Below are 23,973 nucleotides of genomic sequence, written 5' to 3' on the forward strand. Positions count from 1 at the left end.
TCATCGTTGACCATATTACCTTCTTTGGTATAATATTAAAATTCAGCCATGATTTGTCAAAGTTAATTCATGATCTTATGAATTGGCAAAGAAGACTTGAAGGCCCATATGATAAACTCCTGCTTCTATTCTTATGTTTTTTTGCCGTTCAAGTGTTGTCCTCCATTTCGCCTATACAATTTTAGCACCCAAGCTTGGTATCATCAACATTGTGCCAAGCCTCCTTTGGAAGGTTTCATTGCTAATACACATCTCTACCTCTCTTGGCTTTCCAAGAGGACAGGCTGGGAAGGTCTTGGAGGTGTAATAGACTGTGGTTGACTCACAAGAATTGTTACAGCACAGAAAGAGCCCATTCAGCCCATCGTGTCAGCACTGGCTCTTCGAATGAGCAATTCACTTTGCGCCATTCTCCTGCCTTCTCCCCATAACCCTGTATGTTCTTTTTTGGATAACAGTCCAATTTTCATTTGAATACTTCAATTGAACCGACTCAACAACACTCTCAGGCAGTGCATTCCAAACCTAGACCACTCAATGTGAAAAAGTTTTCCCTCACGTCACTTTTGCATCTTTTACCAATCACATTAAATCTGTGACCTCTCGTTCTTGATCCTTCAGGAATGGAAAGAGTGTCTTCCTATCTACTCTGTCCAGAGGACTCATGATTTTGGATACCTCCACCATATCTCCTCAGCCTTCTTTTCTCCATGGAAAACAGTCCAAATCTCTCCAATCCCTCTACATAACTGAAGTTCTGCATGCTTGGAACCATTCTTGTGACTCCTTTCTCTACTCTCACCCAGGCTTGTGCATCCTTCTAAAAGTGCGGTGTCCAGAACTGGATGCAACAGCTGAGGCAGAACCAGTGTCTTATACAAATTCAACAAAAGTTCCTTGCTCTTGTACTCTATTCCCCTATTTATAAAGCCCAGGATACTGCATTATTAACTGCCCTCCCAACCTGTCCACATGCACATATACACCCAGCTCCTTCTGCTCCTGCATTTCATTTAGAGTTGTATCCTTTATTTTATATTGTCTATCCATGCTCTTCCTACCAAAATGCATCACTTCATAATTCTCTCCAATGAACTTAATCTGCCATCTGTCCACCCAGTCCACCAACTTGTCTATGTTCTTTTGAAGTTCTGCACTGTCCTCCTCACAGTTCACTGCGCTTCCAAATTTCATATCATCTGCATACTTTGAAATGGTACCATGTACACCAAGTTCTAGGGAATATGTATCAGGAAAAATAAGGGTCATAGATACATAGAAGATAGGCGCAAAAGGAAGCCTTTTGGCCCTTCGTGCTGGTCGCCATTTATCACGATCATAGTTTCAACACTGAAACCAGGAAAACTCCACTGTAAGCTTTCCTCCAACATGAAAATCATCCATTAAACACTCCTCTTTGTTTCCTATTGCTCAGCCCTTCGTATCCATGCTGTCCCTTTTATTTCATGAGCTATAACTTTGCTCACAAGTCTGTTGTATGGCACTGTATCAAATGTTTTTTGAAAGTCCAGTTACAGCATATCAACAGCATTACCCCTATCAACCCTCTCTGTTACCACTGCAAATAACTCCAAATTAGTTAAACATGATTTTTCCTTAATAAATCCAGACTGGATTAATCTGCACTTGACTGTTATTGTTTCTAGCAGTTTGCCCACTGACTGGTTTCCCACCACCAAAGTTCAACCGACTGGCCTGTAGTTGCTGGACTTATCTTTGCACACTTTTTTGAACAAAGATGGAATATTTCCAACTCTCCCTTTTTCTAGCAACATCCCTGAGTCTCAGGAAGACTGGACAATTATGGCCAGTGCTTCCACAATTTCCACTCTCATTCCCTTCTCTCCTTTAGATGCAGCTCAGCCAGCCTTGGTATCTTATTTGCTTTTAAGCACAGACAGCCTATCCATTACTTCCTCCTTATCCATTTTAAACACTTCTAGTATCTGAATTACTTCCTCTTACACCTTGGGCCAGGTTACACCTTCCTTGATAAAGACATTTTCAAAGTATTAATTTAATACCTCAGTTATGCCCCTGTCTCCATGTGTAAATCCCCTTTTTGGACCCTGGTCGGTCCTACTCCTCCTTTTGTCACCATTTTACTAATTCATTCATTTTTTTTCAAATTATCTTTATTGTCACGAGTAGGCTTACATTAACACTGCAATGAGGTTACTGTGAAAATCCCCTAGTCGACACATTCCGGCGCCTGTTCAGATACACTGAGGGAGATTTCAGAATGTCCAAATTACCAAACAAGCACGTCTTTCAGGACTTTTTTAAAACAATGTATTTTATTACAAACATATATCAGAACAGGTTACAGCAAATAAACACCCCGGGAAACATACTTCCCAGCAATCAACTATACAGTCTGTACTGATTTTTTCCCTTTGTCACCTCCCCTCTCCCCCGTGATGAACTTCTCCTCAAACACGGTCACAAATATCCTCCACCTTTTCTCAAACTCCCCTGCTGAGCCCCTTAACTCATACTTTATCTTCTCTAACCGCAGGAAGTCGTACAGGTCACCCAACCATGCTGCTACCCCCGGTGGCGATGCCGACCGCCACTCCAGCAAAATTCGTCGTCGTGCAATCAGAGAGGCGAAGGCCAGGACATCGGCCTTCCTCCTCTCCATAAGCTACGGCTTCTCTGAAACCCCAAATATCACCACCAAAGGGTCTGGGTCCACTCCCTCCTCCACTATCCTGGCTAAAATTCCAGTCGAGGGTCTTCCCAATTTTTCACAACCCCAAAACATGTGCATGTGATTCGCTAGCCCCCGCCCACACCTCTCACACTCATCTGCTACTCCCTAAAAGAACTCACTCATTCTCGCCCGATTCATATGCACCCTGTGAACCACCTTAAACTGCATCAGGCTCATCCTTGCACAAGAGGAGGTCCCATTTACCCTTCGCAGTGCCTCGCTCCATACTCTCCAATTGATCTCCCCTCCCAACTCCGCTTCCCATTTCTCCTTGATCTTCACCATCCGCTCGCCTCCCTGCTCCCCCAGCCACTTGTATATTTCCCCAATTCTTCCTTCCCCATCCACATCCGGAATCAGCAGTCACTCCAGCAGGTTGTATCCCGGCAACCTAGGGAGCCCCCTCCAGACCTTTTGCGCAAAGTCCCTAACCTGCAGACACCTGGACTCACTCCCCCTCGGCAGTTCTACCCTCTCCCTTAGCTCCTCCAGGCTGGCGAACCCTTCCTCCAAATACAGATCCCTCAACTTGACCAGCTCCATTTCCCTCCACCTCCTGTATGCACTATCCATCCTCCCTGGCTCAAACCCATGATTCTCACACAGCGGCGTTAACACCGACATCCCTTTCACTCTAAATGCTTCTTCAACTGATTCCATATCTTCATCGCGGTGGAGCCATCTATGATGGCCACCTGCAAAGGACCATGGGAATTATGGCCAACCCAGGACTCAGACAGATACATAGCCGATGTGTATCTAAAACACAGGTAACCAGACCTGATCGAAACCCTCGCTCGTTTGCATTTTAATGGCCCATTTTCCCAGGACAATAGAACTCCAATCAAGCAACCGGTACAGCCACAGACTGATCGGTGCCACTCCCTTTACTCAGAAAGCCCAACTGCCAAGGTCAATGACCCCTAAGGACCCGACCAGCCACCAAGGCATCTGCCCCTTTATTGCCCGAAATCGAAGACAGTGATCAGAGCCCTGTCGAACTATTAGGTCCAAGGTTAAGGACCGCTGTAGCCACCTGGGGTGGCCATGCCCCGATTACAAAATGGACACTTTGCAAAGGGAAAAATGGACAATGCTGAGAAAGCAAGCTGGTGCAGGGTTTGTCTGTTGATTGGAGCTGTAGCTCCCAGACAAGACCGATACTGCAAACCATTACCGTACTAATGAGCCATCTCCGGGGACAAAAGAGAAACATTTAGGTAAACGATACTAAAGCAGCCACCCCGGCGCCAGAGGAGACTAGAACAATGCAGGCCAACGGCCACCTAGGGCCCGCCCAGCAATCAGGGCACCCACCCCTTTATTGGTCGAGATCGATACCGATTATCAAGATACGGTCAAATTAATTGGGACCAAGTTCAAGGACAGCCCAAAAGTGCACGAAGCCCCCTTTGGGTATAAAAAGAAGACCCTAAGAGAGAATTGTTCTTCTTGGCCTTGGCTCTCAGCGACGAGAGGCTTGCCTAGCAGCTGCACCAGAACAAGTATGTCCAAAGTCAACGCACGCTACGAGATAGACGCTCCGAGCTACTATTCTATACAAGTTCGATCCCAACAGCCTCAGAACCGGACAACGGCCATTGTTCCTCTGACTGAGTGGGCGCCCGAAGCTAAGTATAGGCTTTAGTAGTAGTCATAGTTTAGTTGGTAAAGTTTGTGCATGAGTATAATTGACTGTGTGTGTAAATAAATGAGCATTGATTTCGAACTTACTAATTGGTGTATCGAGTCTTTGATCAGTATTCGGTTTTGAACCTTGTGGCAGTATCAAAAGTTACCTGGTGACTCTTGAGCAAACGTAATTAGAATTAAGGACGGCGACCATATTAACCGCTATAAACAGAGCCAATTAAAGAGAGAACACAATGAGCGACACCGCCTCAAAGACCGTGAAGTCCCAGAGGGATAAAAGAGAGCACAATCATGTGTTCTGTCTCTTTTGGATCCGGCCTGTGCCAACCCAATTGTAGCAGGAACAGCCAGCCAAGTTCAAGACCAACGATCGCTACCTGATGGATGAGCCCAGCAGAGACAGAGCCACTTCTTCAAAGCAGCCAAGTGAAATCCAGGTAAAAGCCTTATCCATTTGCACAGAGCCGGTCACCCTGAAGCTAAGTATAGGTTATTGTAGCTGATAGATACAGTTTAACTCGTAGTAGATATTGTGTTTGCATGTTGAGATAACTCTTGTGTATGTAAATAAACCATCTTTTGAACTAACTAACTGGTTGTGTGGTCATTTGATCGATATAAGGGAAGGCTTGTGGTTACTAAGATAAATAGAAAACCCACAGTATTGGCGACGCTGTTGAGACTGAAACAGAGCAACAGTGGATTGCACCACTGGGCTCCCTCAATACCTACCCGGAGCCATTGGCAACGCTGCCATCACCATAGCCCTCAAACTGGACATCTTACAAGATTCCTCCTCCACCCTAACCCACTCTACCCCTTCTCCTTCCCACCACACCGCACCTTGTCCACATTCGCCGCACGATAATAATGATTCAGGTTCGGCAATGCCAACCCCCCCTGCTGCCTCTGCCTCTGTAGCAGGGTCCTCCTAACCCTCGGTACCTTACCCCCCATGCAAAGTCCAAAATGATCGCGTCCAATTTCCAAAAATAGGCCTTTGGTATAAAGATCGGGAGTGCCTGAAAGATAAACAAGAACCTTGGCAGAATATTCATTTTCACCACTTGGACCCTCTCTACCAACGTTAAGTGCAGTGTATCCCACCTCTTAAGATCCTCCCTGGCCTCCTCCACCAGCTTTGTTAAGTTCCACTTATGGAGTCCATTCCCTCGCTACCTGAATCCCCAAATTCCTAAACCTATCCCTCGCTACCATAAATGCCAGCCCCTCTAAATAGCCCGCTGTCCCAGCTCATTCACCGGGAATACCTCGCTTTTCCCTACATTCAGCTTGTACCCTGAGAACCCTCCAAACCTCCCCAGCAGGCCCATAATCCTTCTCATACTCTCTAACGGATCAGAAACATACAGCAAGAGATCATCGGCATAGAGCGACACCCGATGCTCCCTCTGTCCCCTCATAATCCCCTGTCACTCCGTCGACCCTCTAAGAGCCATCGCCAACGGCTCTATGGCCAGCGCAAACAGCAACGGTGACAGAGGGCACACCTGCCTCCCATCCCTATGTCAGTCAAAGCTTCGTCAGCTCATATAATTCATCCTCACCCTCGCCCTTGGTGCCACATACAGCAACCGCACCCATGCCATAGATCTCGGCCCAAACCCAAACCTTCCCAAAACCTGGAACAAGTACCGCCACTCCACCCGATCAAATGCCTTCTCTGCATCCATAGACACCACCACCTCCGGTACCAGAGCCCCTGTCAAATTCATCACCACATTCAACATCCGTCTAATATTACTCGCGAGCTGCCTGCCATTCACGAAGCCTGTTTGATCTTCTGCCAACACCCCCGGGACACAGTCCTCCATCCTCCCCACCAACAAGGTAGCCAATACTTTCACATCCGTGTTCAATAGTGATATGAGCCATTGCTTCTCAGCCTTTTGGCTAAGATAAGCGTGAGGTCAGGTGTAATGCCTGGGTCTGGTATGTCTCTCTTGTGGGGACCTTGAATTGGATTCAATTTGATTTGGTTGTTGGAGCAGGCAAGGAGCTGGATTAGAGGTTTGCCCCTGTCCACATTCTGAGCTCTGGCTTTGTAACTCTGATAAAGTAAAAGAAAAAATAGTGACCCACATTCAACCGGGTCCTTCCCTTTTTCGGGATTAGCGTGATTACTGCCTGGGTCATCGTCTCCGGCAACTCCCCCTTCTCCAGTGCTTCATTAAACGTCCCCAACAGATGTGGTGCCAGGTCTGCCGCACATTCCTTATAAAATTCTGCCGGGTACCCATCCGGCCAAGGGGCCTTCCCCGACTTCATAACCCTGATACTATCCAGCACCTCCCTCAGCCCCACGGGCTCCTCCAATGCCTGCCTCTTTGATTCCTCCACCTGGGGAAATTCCAGCTCGCCTCTCCTCTCCCCTCGGATTTGCCTCGTAAAGTCCCTGGTAGTACTCCTTAACCTAACCTGGTCCTACACACGGAGGTGCGTCTCCTGCAGAAAGACCACCCCCACTTTCAAGCTCCTGAGGTACACGAATAGCTGCAACCTTTTAAATGGTCCATTCAGTCCCCGGGCATTCAACGATACCAGCATCACCGGAGGCCTACGCCTCCCACCCCCTCTACCGTCTATCGTCTTCCCCACTTAATTCCCGCCCCTTTAATTCCACCCCATACCTAAACCATCCCAGATGGCCCCTTTCTCCGCCCCTGAACATTTCATCTCTCACCCCCTGCCACGTCTTGGCAAACCCTCCCCCCCAATCCCTACCCCCACTTCAAACATGCTCCTGACCATTAAAAAGTGCCAGCACGCCGGTTCCCAAGCATTGTCCGCTCAGTACTCCCCAGTTTATGCTCCTTAATGGAGTCTTTGGCTGCTTCTGGGGTCTTGAAATAATACTCCCAGCCTCCGAACGTCACCCATAATTTTGCCGGGTAGAGCACCCCAAACCTGATCTGCCGCCGGTACAGCACCACCTTGGCCTTGTTGAAGCCTGCCCGCCGCTTTGCCAACTCGGCTTCGATGTCCTGATAAATTCGGACATTATTCCCCTCCCAGTCGCTGGTACGCTTCTCCCTGGCATATCGCAGAATTTTCTCTTTCTCCACAAATTTGTGGAGTTTCACGATCACCACCCGTGGCAGCTCCCCAGCTCTAGACTTCTGCCTCAGGGTCCTATGCGTTCGGTTCACTTCAGGCACATTATCTAGCACCCCTTCTGTCACCAGCACCCTTCTGGCACTCACACCTTCCACTCCCTCAGGCAGGCCCACTATTCGCAGGTTCTGCCTTCTTGAGGTATTCTTCTGCTCCTCCACCTCAGCATTTTACAGAGGTCTCCTAGGAGCCCCACCTCCGCCTCCAGAGTCACCACACGATCGCTGTGTGCCGAGATCACTCCTTCAATCTCCCGAATCTGCAACCACTGCACCTCCAAACATTTCACCCATTCTAAAGAACTCTTCAGGGGTGCCTCAGCTCCTTCAATGGCCTTCGACCGATCCTCCCACATTTCCTTCTTCTGCTGCTGAATTCATCAAAGCCATCAAATGCTCTAGCTGGGGCCTTCCAGTTTGCATCAGCCCTTCCCCTGCCTCCATGCTTACAGTGGCTGCTGCAGTACAGGATTCCTTCAACTCTTTAGCCTGGTCTCTCACTGTTTTCTGCCGGATTTGATAACCAGCAGACATACCACTCCGGGGGGAAACTACTCCTCTAACCTCCACCTTATGTCTTTCATCAAAATTCCACCCAGTATCAGGTAAAAAGAGATCTTTTCTGTGCCTTGAAGCAGGAGCTGCCCTGTGTGTGACCACTCACACCATGGTCGCCTCTGGAGGTCACACCTTTTGGGACTTGTGGGAGGAAACCAGAGCACCTGGAGGAAACCCATGCAGACACAGGGAGAACGTGCAGAGTCCGCATAGACAGTGATCCAAGCCGGGAATCGCACCTGGGACCCTGGCGCTGAGAAGCGACAGTGATAACCACTGTGCTACCATGCAGCCTATTGACATTTTGGGATGCCCTTTTATGTTGACTGCCAACCTCTTTTCATACTCCCCCTTTGCTTCTCTTGTGTTCTTTTAGAACATAGAACATAGAACAGTACAGCACAGAACAGGCCCTTCGGCCCTCAATGTTGTGCCGAGCCATGATCACCCTACTCAAACCCACGAATCCACCTTATACCCGTAACCGAACAAACCCACCCCCCCTTAACCTTACTTTTATTAGGACACTACGGGCAATTTAGCATGGCCAATCCACCTAACCCGCACATCTTTGGACTGTGGGAGGAAACCGGAGCACCCGGAGGAAACCCACGCACACAGGGGGAGGACGTGCAGACTCCACACAGACAGTGACCCAGCCGGGAATCGAACCTGGGACCCTGGAGCTGTGAAGCATTTATGCTAACCACCATGCTACCCTGCTGCCCCTAAAAAATTTGAACAATTTTTTTTCCCCTAAATTTAGAGTACCCAATTATTTTTTCCAATTAAGGGGCAATTTAGCGTGGCCAATCCACCTATCCTGCACATCTTTTGGGTTGTGGGGGTGAAACCCACGCAGACACGGGGAGAATGTGCAACTCTTCACGGACAGTGACCCAGAGCCGGGATTCGAACCCGGGTCCTCAGCGCCGTAGGCAGCAATGGTAACCACTGTGCCACCATGCTGCCCTATTTTGACACATTCGCTTTACCTCACAAGATCTCACTAGAGACGGTACAGTGCAGATTTGGGAGAACATGACCTTACCTGGGCTGCAGAATTTTAGCTTTGAGGAAATATTGGATCAACTGGGATTGTTTTCCTCTGGAAAAGGGGTGGCTGAGGGATTGACAATTATGAGGAACCTAGAATTAATGCATTGGAAGGACCTACTTTTCCTTAGCAGACAGGTCAACAACAAGGGAGCATAGGTTTACAGTAGTTGGTAGAAGGATTAGTGGGGAGTTAAGAAGAAATATTTTCACCTCAATAATAGTGGGGGCCAAGAACTCATTGCTCAGGGTCATAGACGCAGAAACCCACACATTTAAAATGTACTTGGATACACACTTGAAGTGCTGTAAGCTACAGGGCTATGGGCCAACAGCTGCAAAGTGGTTTAAGGTTGCATAGCTCTTTATCCAGCTACCCAATGGGCCAAATGGCCTCCTTTATATGCTGTAAGTTACACTGAATCTTACGTTCTATGAGCATTCTTAAAACAAGCAGTATTAATGAGCTTTCTGGAAACTGAACACAAGTTTCTAAGTTGATTTGTCTCTGTTTTGGATGCACTCTGAAGTGCATGTTTCATATTATTTTAATTCGGACAGCAAACTTTAAAGCACAATAGCCTTGAGCCTACGTATGTATTCATTTTTTTGATATGGCTTTTTGCCTGGCAATATTTCTATTGTGGTTGTTGGATTATTTTCTGAATTTAAAAACAACATTCTCTTTCAACAGGAACGGAGAATGCTGGAAATACTCAGACGTTCTGGCAGCATCTGCGGAGAGAGGAAGAGAGTTTACATTTCAGGTCAATGACCTGACCTGCCGCCTCTCCTGTATTCCGTCTCTCTCACCAAGGACATTGTTGGAAAGCTTGGGTTGCATGCTCTCTTTATAGGTTCAGCCATTCATCAAATTATCATCACCCGGATTGTCTTTTCACACAACTGACATTGCTTCTTGCCGCCACGCTGCAGCTTCCTTTGAGAGGTGCAGGACGGTCTTCAACAGTCACCACTTGTAATATTGTGCCCCCTGCTGGTGAGTGCAGTCAGTGAACAGCTCAAGCAGCACTTGCCTCATGCAGCAATCATTTAAAGCAGCAGTCAGCGCCAACTTAATGTGTTTAATCGCATACCTTGATCCCCACACCCAAATTTCAGGGGTTATCCAAATGTAACTCCCAACAGGTGATCATCCTAACCTAACCCACTTGTTGGGCTGACCGATCCTTTGTCCCCTTCACCGTCAAGGGACAAAGTTGCTGGGGATATAGTTCGGAAAAGCCAGGTCAGTGTGCCAAAAGCTGGGAGGGGAGGAGCGTATTGCCAAGGTGAGGCAGAAACTGGGCATCTGGGAGCGGCGCCATTCAGATGTGAGGTGCTCTCGGTGTTCCCGTACCTGCCTCCCCGAAGAGGCGCCGGAATGTGGTGACTAGGGGCTTTTCACAGTAACTTCATTGAAGCCTACTCATGACAATAAGCGATTTTCATTATTATGTGGCGCAGGTCTGGCCCAGACACTGATCCTGCACTGCAGCAGTCACCCAAGCTATCTTCAACTTCATCTACAGTTCAAAGATGAATTGTGTCTGCACGGACACCATGTACAAAACTCTAGATAAGGGAGGGAAAAACATACCAAGCGTTTCCCTCATCCCGATAGCTACCATTTTATTGCGGCTGCATCAAGCTGTACGCAAACACCAAGTGTCATTGCTTATTCAGGTTCTACCTGTCTCCGGTGTTGCAAAGGATAGGCCTGGCCAAGTTGCCATAGAACGCTCAAAGTAGTTGGACCATGCCATATCACCTATCCCTCGTGGAAAACCTTTTCAGAGAAACACATTAAGCCACAAGTCTGTCAAGCAGTCATCTGCTGCATGTAACCTCCTCGAGACCCTGAGGGAAAAGGAGATGGTGGATCATGTTGATGGATCCCTGAGCAGACTGTCAAAGTCATTTGGCAGAATACCTCATCGCCAGAACTTTCAAACAAGCACCAAGACCGAGAGGAGTGAGAGGGATAGACTGGTGGGAAAGATGCTGGAGGTGGACAGGAGGTATGCAGAGGCACCAGAGGAGGGACTGTTGGGGGAGAGGCGCAGCCTGCAGGCTAAATTTGATTTGCTGACCATATGAAAGGCGGAGGCACAGTGGAGGAAGGCACAAGGGGCAGTGTACGAACATGGTGAAAAGGCGAGTAGGATGCTGGCTCATCAGCTCTGCAAGCGGGATGCGGCTAAGGAAATTGCTGGAGTGAGAGACAAGAGTGGGAATGTGGTGCGGAAGGGAGTAGAGGTGAATGAGGTCTTCAAGGACTTTTACGGGGAACTGTACCGGTCGGAGCCAACGGGGGAGAGGAGGGGAATGGAGAGGTTCCTCGACGGGCTTTCTTTCCCGAAGGTGCAGGAGGAGCAGGTGGAGGGGTTGGGTGCGCCGATTGAGCTGGAGGAGCTAGTTAAGGGGATCGGGCAGATGCAGTCAGGGAAGGCACCGGGGCCGGATGGGTTCCCGGTGGAATTTTATAAAAAGTTTGTGGACCTAGTGGGCCCCTTGCTGGTGCGGACACTCAACGAAGCGTGGGAAGGGGGGACTTTGCCCCCGACGATGTCGCGGGCGCTGATCTCGTTAATTTTAAAGAGGGACAAGGACCCCCAGCAGTGTGGTTCATACAGGCCCATATCTCTCCTCAACGTGGATGCTAAGGTGCTGGCAAAAATCCTGGCCACCAGGATAGAGGACTGTGTGCCAGGGGTTGTGCATGAGGACCAGACAGGTTTTGTGAAGGGAAGGCAGCTGAACACGAATGTGCGGAAATTGTTGAATGTCATCATGATGCTGGCGATTGAGGGGGAGGCAGAGATAGTAGTGGCGCTGGATGCGGAGAAAGCCTTTGATAGAGTGGAGTGGGGGTACCTATGGGAGGTGTTGGAGAGGTTTGGATTTGGTGAAGGGTTCATTAGATGGGTAAGGCTGCTATATGAGGCCCCGATGGCGTGCGTGGCCATGAATGGGAGGAGGTCGGAGTACTTCCGGCTTTACCGAGGGACCAGGCAGGGTTGCCCCCTGTCCCCCTTGTTGTTTGCACTGGCAATCGAGCCGCTGGCGATGGCGTTGAGGGATTCAGAGAGGTGGAGAGGTTTGGTGCGAGGTGGGGAGGAACATAGGGTGTCGTGTATGGCGATGACCTGTTACTGTATGTGGCGGACCCGGTGGGAGGGATGCCGGGGGTGATGGAGCTGTTAGCTGAGTTTGGGACCTTTTCAGGTTATAAATTAAATTTAGGCAAGAGTGAGGTGTTTGTGGTGCACCCTGGTGACCAGGAGGAAGGAATTGGTAGGCTCCTGCTTAGGCGGGCAGGGGAGAGCTTTAGGTACCTGGGGGTGCAGGTGGCCAGGGACTGGGGGACTCTTCACAAACATAATTTCACCAGACTTGTAGATCAGATGGAGGGGGAGTTCAAGAGGTGGGACATGCTGCCATTGTCGTTGACGGGGAGGGTACAGTCCGTCAAAATGACGGTGCTTCCGAGGTTCTTATTCCTCTTTCAGTGCCTGCCCATCTTTATCCCCAGGGCCTTCTTTAGGAGGGTGACTAGCAGTATTTTGAGCTTTGTGTGGGCACATGGGACTCCGAGAGTGAAGAGGGTGTTCCTGGAGCGAGGGAGGGATAGAGGCGGGCTGGCGCTGCCCAACCTTCTGGGGTACTATTGGGCAGCCAATGTGTCAATGGTGCGTAAATGGGTGATGGAGGGGGGAGGGGCGGCGTGGAAAAGAATGGAGATGGCGTCATGTAGAGGTACGAGCCTGGGTGCCATGGTAACGGCGCCGTTGCCGCTCTCCCCTAAGAGGTTTACCACGAGCCCGGTGGTGGCAGCGACCCTAAGCATCTGGGGACAGTGGAGACGGCATCGGGGGGAAACAGGGGGCTCAATGGAGGCTCCACTGGGTGCCAATCATCGGTTCATCCCGGGGAACAAGGATGGGGGATTTAGGGAGTGGCAAAGGGCGGGCATCAATAAATTGAGGGACCTGTTTATTGGCGGGAGGTTTGTGGGCCTGGGGGAACTGGAAGATAAATTGGGCTTCCCCAAGGGAACATGTTCAGATACTTGCAGGTAAAGGCATTTGCTAGGCGACAGGTAGAGGGATTCCCTTTGCTGCCCTCGCGGGGGACGATGGACAGAGTGCTTTCGGGGGTGTGGGTCGGAGAGGGGAAGGTGTCTGACATCTATAAGGTAATGCAGGAGGTGGAGGAGTCGTCAGTGGAGGAGCTGAAGGCTAAATGGGAGGAGGAACTCGGGGAGCAGATAGAGGACGGGACTTGGGCGGATGCCTTGGAGAGAGTCAACTCTTCCTCCTCATGTGCGAGGCTTAGTCTCATCCAATTTAAGGTGCTGCACCGGGCCCACATGTCCGGGACTAGGATGAGTAGGTTCTTTGGGGGTGAGGACAGGTGCACCAGATGTTCGGGGAGTCCAGCGAACCACGGCCATATTTTCTGGGCATGCCCAGCACTGGGAGAATTCTGGAAGGGTTGGCGGGGACGGTGTCGAGGGTGGTTGGATCCAGGGTCAAACCAGGGTGGGGACTCGCGATTTTTGGAGTTGCGGTAGAGCCGGGAGTGCAGGAGGCAAAAGAAGCCGGTGTCCTGGCCTTTGCGTCCCTTGTAGCCTGCCGAAGGATTCTGCTACAGTGGAAGGATGCGAGGACCCCAAGTGTGGAGACCTGGATCAGTGACATGGCGGGATTTATCAAATTGGAAAGGGTCAAATTTGCCCTGAGAGGATCAATACAAGGGTTCTATAAACGATGGCAGCCTTTTCTGGACTTCCTGGCTCAGAGATAGGTATCTTGGTCAATAGCAGCAGCAACCCGGGGGCGGGGGGGGGGGGGGTTCCTTATTGTAGTTTCTATTCTGTAACTTTATATTGTGTTAATTTGCATTGTTGTTAAAATGCTGTGTTGTTCATGGAGGTGGGGTGAATGTTTATGATTGCTAATATTATTGTTACTTTTGGTATTTTACTATGGTGCGTTATTGTTGTATAAATTCAAAATTTTTCAATAAAAATTATTTCAAAAAAAAAACAAGCACCAAGACTGAGCTTGGCTGGTGGTGAGAAGACCACTCCCTTTCAAATCCTTCATGTATGCCCAAAGTCTCTGTGGTGGGGGGGGGGGGGGGGGGGGGTGGGGGGGGGGGGGGGGAATGAATACCTCCTTGTGGAATGTCTTGAAAGAGATGCAGTGGTGTTTGTTGAGGTTCATCCAGCACAACTCCGTGACGTAGGGCTCAGTGCTGTATGGCTGCTCCCAGAAACACGAGACGAACATCAACTACTGCTGGAGGGTCATCAACTTGGTGAAAGATGCTCTTTTGTCTGCCCAAAATTTGTTGATCTTCCAGTGCAAAATTGTCCTCGACCCAGTGTTGCAGACTGGCATATTCCAAGGTGGAAGACTACGTGCTGAGGGACACTCAAGCTTGGGGCTGCTGCCACCAAGGTGCAATGGAGAAAGGCCACTGTGCAAGGCCTTACAGCCTAACTAGACAGAGAGGCTGCAAACCCTCTGACTATAAGCTTAATCCTGACTATAAATATTAAGTGTGACAGCACTGAAGCATGTTGGAATGCAACATGACCGATGTCTATAATTTGAACAGCATTGTGCTCTTTGTGAGAAAAATATTGGAATGTACTCTTTACTGTATTTAAGCACCTCAGAGTTGATCTTGATCTCAGCAGAGAATGTGAGTACCATTGCACTTTCCTGTTATGACAATTTGAAATGTTTTTATTGATGTGAATAAAGAACATTTTTGAAAAATGTCAGTAATGCGGCAGTTTGCTGATGGGAGCCAATTTATTTATCAATAAATACCCAGGCCTCACAACTGTCAGTGGGAAGTGGCGTGTTATCAGTACTTTTGCAGGAAGCTCACTGTCTATACTTTGCAGGTTTACTCTACCTCACGAGGATGAATATTGCTAATGCTGCCTTCAATTCAACCTTAGGTAAGAAGCAACACACTCAGCAGCAATTTGTAGATCATAAATCTGTAGCTCAACAGGAGAGGGGACAAGAGCAGTCAGGGGGCCAGCAAAGAAGTGCAGCTGACCTGAGGCACTACCCATGAAATAGGGTCCACAGGTAAACACTGAAGCTGGACTAGCGTTTAGGTCTGAGTTCTTGGCATCTCTTCTTTGAGGACTAGCTGCAGTCCCAGCAGCAGCCACCGCTTTTGGTGGCGCTCATTGGCCGATAGACTGCTAGCCATTTACTGGCCCACAGCTCCAGGATATGAACCTTCCTCCCATAAAGTGACAGAACTATCACCCTGAGCCAATCAATAGCCCAATAGTCATAAATGGCTCTGGGGCAACTGGGCAAATGGACGTGGGCTCACCCCTGAATTTTAAGATGGAGGCGGGGCCATGGTAAAACTCTGGCCTGGGTTTCCTTGTCCATGTTCATTCAGTGGTGTTTAAAGGGGCACAAGATGCCACGTAAGATGGCGGCAGATAAGATGGCAGCGTGATACAAAGTACAATATGCCAGGAGTGTTGCTTTTTGCACATGGTTGGGGGTTGTTTGTGGAGCCTCTCCTGCTATTAGTTGTTCAATTGTCCACCACAATTCATGACACAATGGGGGAAGACTGCAGAGTTTTCCTCTGGTCCACTGGCTGCGGGATTTTTAGCTCTGCCCATCAGATGCTGCTTCTGCTGTTTAGCATGCATGTAGTCATGTGGTGTTGCTTCACCAGGCTGATACCTCATTTTTAGATCTGACTAGTTGAGCTCCTGGTGTTTTCTTCTACACCTCTCATTAAACCAGGGTCACTGGTTTATGCTGATCCATGAGATTACAAACTGTGCCTGAATACAATTCTGTTGTTGTTGAAGGCCCACACCACCCAATTTTGAGATTATAGATTTGTTCTGAATCTACCAAATTCAATAAGGTGCTACACAACACGGTGAAATGAAAACAGGACTTCATCTCCACAGGACATGTTCAGTAGTCACTCGCATCAATACTGTCGTGGACAGATGTATCTGCAACAGTCACATTAGTGAGGACAAGGTCAAGTAGGCCTTTGGCTTGTTTAATTCTTTCACCACCTTCCATGGGTCCAATCTGGCAGATATAGAACCCATACAATCCCTGCAGTGCAGAAGAAGGCCTTTGGCGCATCAAGTCTGCACAAGCCCTCTGAAAGAGCATCCTACCTAGCCCCACTCCCCAGCTCTATACCCGTAACCCCACCCTAACCTCCACATCTTTGGTCTGTGAGAAGAAACCAAAGCCCCCGGAGGAAACCCATGCCAACACATGGAGAATGTGCAAACTCCACACAGTCAGTCACCAAGGCCGGGTCCCTGGCATTATGAGGCAGTAGTGTTCGCCACCGTGCTGCCCCATTCCCACAGAACTGGGTGAGCTTGGTCAGAGCTGGTGCTACTAAGTTACTCTTAATGATGGGCATTGTCTCTCACCCCTGAGCACATTGCTACCCTCAGTGATTCTTCCAAGTGCTGTTCAACATGGAGGATTCAGTTGGTGGGATGGGATGGGATGAGGGAAGTAGGTGGTAATCAGCAGGAGGTTTCTTTGACCTGATACGAGGAGGCATCATGGGGTCGAGTCACATATATTGCAGGACTCACACTGGCACGCTTCCCTATCTTGCTGGTGAGAGGTTGCTGCTTAACAGGAGGCAGCCAGGCATAGTTATAGAAGGAAATGTATGGTGGCCATCATTGGAAAGGGCATCGATAAGGCATAGCCACTGTGTAACTGCATATTTAACCTTTTTTCACTTCTCTCACATCACTACAATCTCTACTGACTCACAGTCTGAAGTTAGGCCTTCTAGGCTCAGGGTTGCTCAAGGTCGTCCTCAAAGGCCATCAGCAACCTTCCGTCAGTCACGCTGCAACTATAAGGGAAACATCTTGTAGGAGCACGAGCAGAGACAAAGGCAAGTGGCAAACAGACACGGAGGAGACGCACAAGGGTGACTCGGTTATTTTTACATAATAATTACGTCATGAGTGAATTTATAAAATTGGATTGAAATGTGCATTGACCATCAGTTTTTATTTTTGAATTGTTCAGGAGAGGATGACGTGATGGTGAGTAGTGGAGGAAAAGGTAAGAGGCAACAGTCCTTATACCACCTTGCAGGTGAGAACCCGAGGAGCAGAATCACCAGGAAGAGGAGAAAGGAGTGGTGGAAGGAAGTGCAACACGAAGACAGCAACGGGTAATAGTATGGTAATGGTTAATGGGAATTGTGATTCAGGTTACTGGTATCGGTTCTTTGCTGATGGAGAGTCCTATCAGAAAGGGAATGTGTACATTACAGTCACTCTTCCTGTCACATTTCCTCTTGCTGTTTAGCTCACAGGCTAAATCGCTGGCTTTTAAAGCAGACCAAGCAGCACGGTTCGATTCCCGAATACCAGCCTCCCCGAACAGGCGCCGGAATGTGGCGACTAGGGGCTTTTCACAGTAACTTCATTGAAGCCTACTCGTGACAATAAGCCATTTTCATTTCATTACCGCCTCCACCTCCTTCTCCATCTCTTCTTCATGTTTCTGATCCTCAGATCTTCATGGTAGGTGGTGTATAGGTTGTTCCCTCCGAATGGATGAATTGAACAGCAAGTGAGACATCATGCACTGCAAATACCCATTCGGTGAGTACTGCAGGGCTTCTCCAGAGCGGTCCAGGCAATAGTCGTGTTGCTTGAGGGTACCGACTATGTGCTCCATAATGTTCCTACAGGCAGCATGACTTTAATTATTAGGCGTGCATGAGTAAACCTTTTTACCAAGTGCTGCACACTTCCTGTGCCTCTATATAAGCAGAACAATGGTTTTAAAACTGATATTTCAGCTTCCAATAGAGCACCACCTGCTGGCGTCACAAGGAAATGTAACAGCTTAAAGTCAGGGTGTGAATTTGATTCACGTAGCACTAGCTATGCCCCCCGCATGCACCAGGAACCTCTGAAGGAACAGTATCCTGATATCACACAGCCCAAGTGTTGACTTCATAATTTGGGCCATGCAGTCTCTGAAAGTACTGTGCAGTGTTTCTGGAGGAGTTGTGGTGATTTCCTGGATTTAGCAGGGAGTGTTTCTGCAACCTCATAGGGAGGACAAACAAGTAAGTAGGTGACCTGTTCACACAAAGGCTGAAACAGTGGCAGGGCCTCTGGGTCAGCAGCACAACCAGGGGATGGGGAAAGGGCTGCGGAGAGGGCAAGTTCTGTGTGGTGGTCCCTGGCAACTGATGTGTTATGTACTCTGGGATAACACAGGCTGCAACTCGATGCAGCTTTGACCCAAAGATACTCCAGACTTTGAAGTAAATTCAATGTGATTTATTGAACCATTAGCACAGTTCTCTATGAGTTCGACTCTCCTGCTAATCTTGCTACAGTAACTCAGTCTAATTAACCAGTCTGCTCTAAGCCACGTGCTGGGTGTGATGCTTCTGATGTGCCCCTGTCCTACTCTCTAAGTGTTGCCTGTGGAAAGAGACAGAGCATGAGTGCCCTGTCCCTCTATACATGGGTTTTGTAATGTCCCCTTGTGGTAGTGTCACCTCTGGGTGTCTTGACTGCCCATTGGTCGTGTCCTATTCTATACGTTCATTAGCTGTATGCCTGGACATCATGACATCTCCGCTGCTCCCTCTAGTGTTTACTTAGTTGTAGTGTATTTACATTAACCCCTTGTGTACTTACAGTGATGCATATCACCACAATAACTTGGACATAGTCCCCTCCATTTTTTTCTGATAGTGACAGAGGCTGTCTTGTCACTCGGTCGAAGCACCCAGCAATGCAGTGTGCATGCTCATCAGAGTTCTCCTCCATGTCCCACCCCCTCTAGATCTTCAACTGCGTCCTAAAATGCAGAATCGGTCTGCTGCCTCGCCCTCCTCTGTGCTGGGATATGAAGCTCCCTTTTCCCCACCCTGCCTGCTGCCCCTTCATGTCCGAAGACACAACATGTCCTGATTTAACTTTATATTAAACCCCGAAGGTGTCACGATCTGAGAATGTGGCTGTGAGTGTCAGACTTGCAGGGCCTCTTCATTGGGGCTGGGCCAGTTGGGTTTTCTCCTGCTGCTGCTGGGTGTGCTGTGGCTGGGCAGCCGACAGTTCTGGGGTGTCCGAACGCAGCAAATCACATGGGGAAGTGGTTGGGTTGGAGAGCAAGAGGTTGATGGTAACACCATCAGCAGCATGGTCACCATGTCAGATAGCAGAATGAGGGAATTCTGGGAGCTGAAAAAGAGACATAAACCAGGAACATACCATCATCCTCGGTGTTCTCAGCGACACTGGATGCCATGGGCTTTGTTGTAGCTGGTCACATGATGCAGAGAGCCATCTCCTCAATGCATCATTGTAAAATTTTCCATTTGCCACGCAAGGCATCCCTGGTGACTTTGAATGAGACTGGAAATTTAGAGACAGTTTAGCATATGAAGGACTTTGATGGCCAGAGGAACAAGAGGAGACTTTAACCTTTTAATTCTGGGCTATCTCTGAGATCCGTTTGCAGGTGAAAAAACTGAGCGGCGGCAACAACTACCTTTACTGCCTTTATTTATCGAATTCTCAAATGTGCTCCACATTTTGAGGGGAATTTTAACTTTCAACACAGGTGTGTATAAAATTTTAACAATCTCATACCTGAACCCAATCTGCCCTATTTTAGTTTTAATTAAAGATTGTAGGCTGGACAACCAACCCACTCCAAAGAGTTGGGTCACTCGCTTAAATATTTTAATAAGGTTGTGAGGGCCATATTGTAGCTCCATTGTAAATTTGATGCTGTTGGTTGAGATTTCTGCTGTTGGGAACTGACTAGCTGAAAGGAGATGGGGATTGAGGAATGCAAGAGGCAAGTGCCTTTCCCAGCACTGCTTGTGGGCCAGGAGGAGCAGGACGAAACCCTCCCCCAGGCTTTTTCCTGAAAATATTTTTATTCAAATTTTAACATTTTAGCAATCACTCAACACAACATTTCCAACTGAAATAACACCAAAGCAACCCCATAATCCACCCCCCTCTCCCCTACCCGTGAGCGACAACTAGCTCTCCAAAATGTAATGTAAACAGACCCCATCTATTGTGGAACCCTTCACTCGTCCCCCTCAAGGTGAATTTCACCTTTTCCAAACACAGGAATTCCATTAAATCCCCCGCCACGCCGAGGCAGAAGGAGAGGAAGCTGACCTCCACCCCAATAGGACCCGCCTGAGGGCAATCAATGAGGCGAAGGCTAACACATCTGCCCCAGACCCCTTCTGCAACTCCAACACCCCAAATATTGCCCCCATGGGATTGGGTCCAAGTTCACATGTAAGATCGCCAACATGGTGCTGAAGAACGACCCCCAAAACTTTGCCAACTTCGGACAGGATCAGAATATGCAAATGTTTGGCTGGGCCTCTCCCACACCGCTCACACACTTCCTCCATCCCTTCAAACATTCGGCTCTAAAGTGGGTGAGGTATGAATTTGGGGAGAAGGCTAGTTGTCTATTTGTTCATCAGTTGAGGTGACAGGAAGCTGCTTGGGAGATTTTACAGGTGCGGGGGCTGGGGGGGGATGAGTTGGTCTCCATCCCAGAAAAGGTGAACTGGGCTTTATACGTCAGAATCACCAGAGGACGAGCAGGGAATGGCAGCGTTCTTGCTGCCAATTCCCTCCTCCAGAAGAAGGATAAAGACCCCACAGAATGTGGGTCGTACCGCCTGATTTCGCTGCTCAATGTGGGTCGTACCGCCTGATTTCACTGCTCAATGTGGGTCGTACCGCCTGATTTCGCTGCTCAATGTGGGTCGTACCGCCTGATTTCGCTGCTCAATGTGGTTGTACCGCCTGATTCGCTGCTCAATGTGAGTCGTACCGCCTATTTCGCTGCTCAATGTGGGTCGTACCGCTGATTTCGCTGCTCAATGTGGGTCGTACAGCCTGATTGTAAAGTTTTGATATAAAATATTAAAAGTCCAATAAACATATTTTCCAAAAAGTAAGGCAATGAGTCAATTTACAACTTCTAAGGGCAGCACGGTGGTGCAGTGGTTAGCATTGCCCCTTAATTGGAAAATTTGAATTGGGTACTCTAAATTTATATTAAAACTTTTTTTAAAATTACATCTTCTTAAGGAAATGTTCCTCTTTTCGTTCAGCTCTGACACTATTAAAATTTTGTGACAAAAGGGCCCTTCAGTCCATCCATGGGCTCCTCCCACAGTGTTCCAGACCCCTTCTATAAAAAAAATAATTTTCCAGTTTTGATCTTAAACTGCAATAACTTTGAGACTTCAGGATGGTGGAGCTGTACCTGTCCATGTGCGGAGTCCCCCCAATCTTTCTGGAACCCTAGTGTGCAGGTAGAGCTCCCTCCAGTTATTCACCACCCTCCCCTTGTAGCCCAGGATCCCATTGTCATCGTGATGGACATTCCAACCTTCCTATCTGAACCCATCACTGTTGATGTCCCCATACCCAATGTGGACCTCACACCTCCCCATCTTGAGACTGTGTGCATGGTCACATATGGAGGAGAACCCCACCCAGGAGAACTTTGAATACCCTCCTCGATTACCTTTTTCCCATTTACAGGCTGCAGATGCCTCCCCTAACCATGACCATGCCATCTGCAGCCCAGTACCAAGTCAGACAAGACCATCCCCAGTGACTGTGAACACACTCTGCCCATCAAGATGTGCCTTATCTCAATTGAGCACACAGACCTTGCCCCTCCCTGGAGCAGAATGATGCGTGTACCATGTATAGCCCTATGGCATGGCCTGTGAAGCCCCAGGACTACCTTCAATCTCTCAACGCGGCCCCATACCAAGGACCATGATTGTCTTTCAATGGCACTCCCATTCCTTCATGACTGATCACAACACCCCCACCCCATGGATTTCTGTGCAACCCATCTCTCTTGTGCTGCACTAACAAGACCTCCATTCCTATTCCAGAGTCTATGTCCATACCCTCCCATTCATACAGTTTGCTTCCCATCCACCCCTTCTGTGTCCATGTTCTAGTCTTCCATGTCAGGCTCCTACTTTCCCACCCTCAGCCTCCTATCTGCCTGCCATCGCTCCCCCCACCCCCCTGCCAACCCCATCATACCTCATAGTCCTCATGTGTCTGTCATCCTTTTCCTAACACCGCCCCCACCCCCACCCTTCCCAAGTTGCAATGCTCAATGCTGGTCTCTGTTTCAGAGTGCAGCCCTGTCTGAGACCCGCAGCACACACTTGAGTGTTGTTCTCCTGCAATATAATGGTGCCCATCGTGAGCAGACCTTCCCTAAACCTGAGGCACCCACAGTGGCCTCTCACCGAAGTTTCCGCTTCTGCCCGCTACGAAACCTGCCACTGGCAAGACCGGAAAATTCCACCCAACATTTCAGGTTGATGACTTTTCATAAGAACTGGGCAAAGTACAAATGTAATGGAAAGGTTGTATGCAAGTGAGGGGGTGGGGGAGGGGAGTGTGGTGTGGAACAGGGGGAAGAAATAACAAACAGGAAGGGTTGTGATAAGGAAGGAGAGAGGAGAGATTAAATTACAAATTAATTGGTGGTTCAGGGTCAAGGAGACTGGTAATATAACCAGAAATGTTAAAGGAGGCTCTTCAAGTGCAGCATTTAACAGATCGGTTGCGGTTTAAGCTCTTTTCACCTGGCTGCCAATGGAAATTGGAGGCCAGTCAATGGTTTAAATGTCCCACAGTAAGGGGATGTGGAATTGATACCTGTTGTATCCTGAACAGATGCTATTGAACAAAGAACAAAGAAAAGTACAGCACAGGAATAGGCCCGTCGGCTCTCCAAGCCTGTGCCGACCATGCTGCCTGTCTAAACTAAAATCTTCTACACTTCTGGGGTCTGTATCCCTCTATTCCCATCCTATTCATGTATTTGTCAAGGCGCCCCTTAAACGTCACTATCGTTCCTGCTTCCACCACCCTCTCCAGCAGCGAGTTCCAGGCACCGGCTACCCTCTGTGTAAAAAACTTGCCTCGTACATCCCCTCTAAACCTTACCCCTCGCACCTGAAACCTATGCCCCCTAGTAATTGACCCCTCTACCCTGGGAAAAAGTCTCTGACCATCCGCTCTGTCTATGCCCCTCATAATTTTGTAGACCTCTATCAGGTCGCCCCTCAACCTTCAACGTTCCAGTGAGAACAAACCAAGTTTATTCAACCTCTCCTCATAGCTAATGCCCTCCATACCAGTCAACATCCTGGTAAATCTCTTCTGCACCCTCTCCAAAGCCTCCACATCCTTCTGGTAGTGTGGCGACCAGAATTGAGCACTATACTCCCAAGTGTGGCCTAACTAAGGTTCTATACAGCTGCAACATGACTTGCCAATTTTTATACTCAATGCCCCGGCCAATGAAGGCATGCATGCCCTATGCCTTCTTGACTACCTTCTCCACCTGTGTTGCCCCTTTCAGTGACCTGTGGACCTGTACACCTAGATCTCTCTGACTGTCAATACTCTTTAGGGTTCTACCATTCACTGCATATTCCCTACCTGTATTAGACCTTCCAAAATGCATTACGTCACATTTGTCCGGATTAAACTCCATCTGCCATCTCTCCGCCCAAGACTCAAAACGATCTAAATCCTGCTGTATCCTCTGACAGTCCTCATCGCTATCCGCAATTCCACCAACCTTTGTGTCGCCTGTAAACTTACTAATCAGACCAATTACATTTTCCTCCAAATCACTTATGAACTGCAAAGGTCCCAGCACTGATCCCTGCGGAACACCACTAGTCACAACCCTCCAATCAGAAAAGCAC

This window comes from Scyliorhinus canicula, chromosome 9 (genome assembly GCF_902713615.1).
Source record: "Scyliorhinus canicula chromosome 9, sScyCan1.1, whole genome shotgun sequence".
NCBI lineage: Eukaryota > Metazoa > Chordata > Chondrichthyes > Carcharhiniformes > Scyliorhinidae > Scyliorhinus > Scyliorhinus canicula.